Genomic DNA, 3255 nt, shown 5'->3' on the forward strand with positions numbered 1-3255 from the left:
AAGCAGCTACTTGCAAACCATATGTGGAGTATCTCATTGGAACATCTAATCTGCTTTCCCATCAGACATCTTGATTTAAGTTTTTTATGTTTCTTGATTTATTTAGGATTAGGGGGTAATGTTATATGCTTTTATGGTTTCCTGTGTTTATTAGGTTGTTACATTTGTATATTTGTTCTTTCATTGGCTCTGATTTAATGCATGTATAGGTTTCTCCCTTATCACAGCTCTTTATCGAGTTTCTTCACCTCAAACTCCAGAGATAGTATTGCTAACATATTTCTGTGTTGTTTTTTCCAAAACTGTAGATTCCTCCTCCCAAGGTTTAAATTCACTATAGTAAGACCCTCACAGTCATTCCTATCTTTGCTGGCATAATTCTCTGATTCTTCCTATCTTAAGCATTTGACTCTTTCTTATCTTACCTAATTTATTGTCTTCGCATTAAGCAAGTTCTGATAACCACATAGCCTTCCTCAATCAAAAAGTGAACCAGATTTCTCCCATGGGTCACCCTGATCCCTATAAAATCTACTCTGAGAATTTTCAATACTAAATCTTCAACTCAACTAAAAGTACTACAATAGAATTACACCCCACCTCAATCTTCCTTTTCATCTACCAGTGTTCTGTGCTTCAAACCTCTGCCTTAGTGCCTAACATTACTCGTCCAACCACCTGCCACTCTCCCTACCCCATCTCACCTGCCTTACTGTAGAGCAAACACAAATAATAAACTGGCTTAGGGTACACAGAGAATAGACAAAGGGGGAAAAATAACTGCAAGAACTATCACATAGAAGTATTGTTAGATTGACTTGTGGATGCTGTTATAAGTAGAAGCAATTCTTTCAACAAAACATAAGGACAGAATAAAAATTAGTTGTAGTAAATAATTGGAGTAAATACTAGCACTGGACACAAAAACCTGAAAATTATTCATGGAGAGGAAAAGTCCTAGTAAAAATCTACATGTAAGACACAAATCTCCTCACTTTTCTAGCCCCCAATCTGCAGTAATCCCCCTCCAAAAATGGAGGAGAAAAAACTGTTTCTGTATACAAATAGAAGAGTGAGGAACAAGAAAATAGACCTCTCATCCCATCCCCAACTCCCTTAAGCCAGACCAGGATGTCACAAAGGGAGAAGGAAATAGCAGAAATCTAAACATTCTTTAAAGGTACAAAGGAAATGAATAACTTCAAAGAGGAATTGAACCAAAAGTTTATAGCAATTAAATTCAATATACTCATAGTGAACTTTGGGGAAACACTGCATGAATTAATCAAAGCTGTTCAAAATTTGAATGACAGTTTCAACAATGATATGGAATGTTTGAAAAGATGTCAGGCAGAAATATCTTAAATAAAAAAGTATAGAATTTGTACATTGCAGAAATGACCAGTGTGAAGACAGAGTATCTAATATTGAGGACTATATGGTAAATTATGATGAAGAGCTTAAAGAAACAAAAAATAAGATAATATTATCCGGTAATTACTACATGACAGCAAGAACACCGGCCTAAGGCTAATTAGAATTGAAGAAAATCTAGAAGATAGCACAGATGGATTTACTAACATGCTTACAGAAATCATTGAAGCATATTTCCCAAGAAAAAGAATTTTATATACAAGTAAGTGATGCTTATAGAACATCAAACAATTATGCTGAAAGTTCACCAAGGCATATCCTCATTAAATTCCCAGATACCCAGCAAATAAATATAACTTTAAAGGTAGCCAGAGAAAACAAAAAAAATCCACATAAAAAGCAAACCAGTTAGAATCACAGCAGACTTCACAGCACAGACTCTGAAGACTAGAAGAGCTTAGAGTAAAGTACTTCTTTTTTAAAATTAATTTTATTGAGAAAGAAATAGCAATGAGACAGTTTCAAAACAGGTTAGTAGGACAGTTACAATAATTAAGACATTGCATATTGTTGTCTTCATAGTAGTTACCCATTGTACAAGATGCAGACATGATATCCTGTCCAGACAGTATTATTACAAATCTTTCTTCTCATTGAATTAAGAGAAAGTAGCTGCATATCTCTGGTAACTATTTTGTATATATAGATACACTTTTTTCATGAGGTATAAAAAGTAAAGCCATATTAATATGCTGAGTTGTAAAAAGCTCAAGGCAAAAACTTCTGACATTGTCAGTTCTGTGGATAACCTACTAATATTATGGGCTACTGGACTATATTGGATTATACATACAATATTTGAATGGCAATGGAATACTCATCTCTGACAAAACTAACAAAAATGGGCGATATAAATGGAATCAAGTATTTCAAGAGCTGATAACTTCCAACCCGAACTAACTTACCTAACGAAGGTTTTTCTTTGAAAAAGACTAGCTCAGAATATATACGGGTGCTACATCATTTCTCAAGAAAATACTCAAGAAAGTTCTGGAGAGAAACAATGAATTGGACACAGCTTAAAAACATAGAGGAAACTAGTTAAGTGGCTGGATAAATAGCAACCAAAAACATCAGGAAAAGAAAAACAAATGATATACTACCTGAGAAAGGGGGCAACGTTAGTAATTAACTAACATATCTCAGTAAAATATTTCAGTGATAATGGCTTCAGCTCTCCAAACTGAAAACACAGGCAGGAAGAATTGATGAAAAACCAGAATCCAACGATCTGTTAAAAACTGCTAATCCAAAAATGTATTCATAGGCTAAAGATTAAATGATAGAAAGTAGTTCATGTACAAGGACCCTGAAATGAGCAGTGATAGCAATTCTAACATCAGACATGGTAAAACTGATCAGAAGGGACAAAGAAGGTCACTACACACTAGTTAAAGGAGCAATCCAAAAATAAGTGATAAGATATATAAACATATATACACCAAATACTGGAGCAATTGCTTTCATAAAACAAAAACTGTTGGTATTGAAAGATCATATGAACATTAACACGATCATACTACGAGATTTTAACACTCCACTTTCACAAAGAGACCTGTCAAATAAACAAGCAAAAATAAATTTCAGAGCTAAACCACAGCCTTGAAATTATGGACTTAGTGGATGGATGTATAGAGAATATTCCACCTCTCTATACTTCTCTACAACATAATTCAAATTCTTTTCAACGGCATATGATACTTTTTCCAAAATAGATCACATACTAGTCTACAAAGTCGGCTTGAATATATATAAAAGAATAAAAACCACTCAGTGAATACTATCAGCACTTGAAAATAGCAATTTATTTATTTATTTATT

The sequence above is a fragment of the Octodon degus genome, unplaced genomic scaffold, assembly GCF_000260255.1.
Source record: "Octodon degus isolate 3935 unplaced genomic scaffold, OctDeg1.0 scaffold00069, whole genome shotgun sequence".
NCBI lineage: Eukaryota > Metazoa > Chordata > Mammalia > Rodentia > Octodontidae > Octodon > Octodon degus.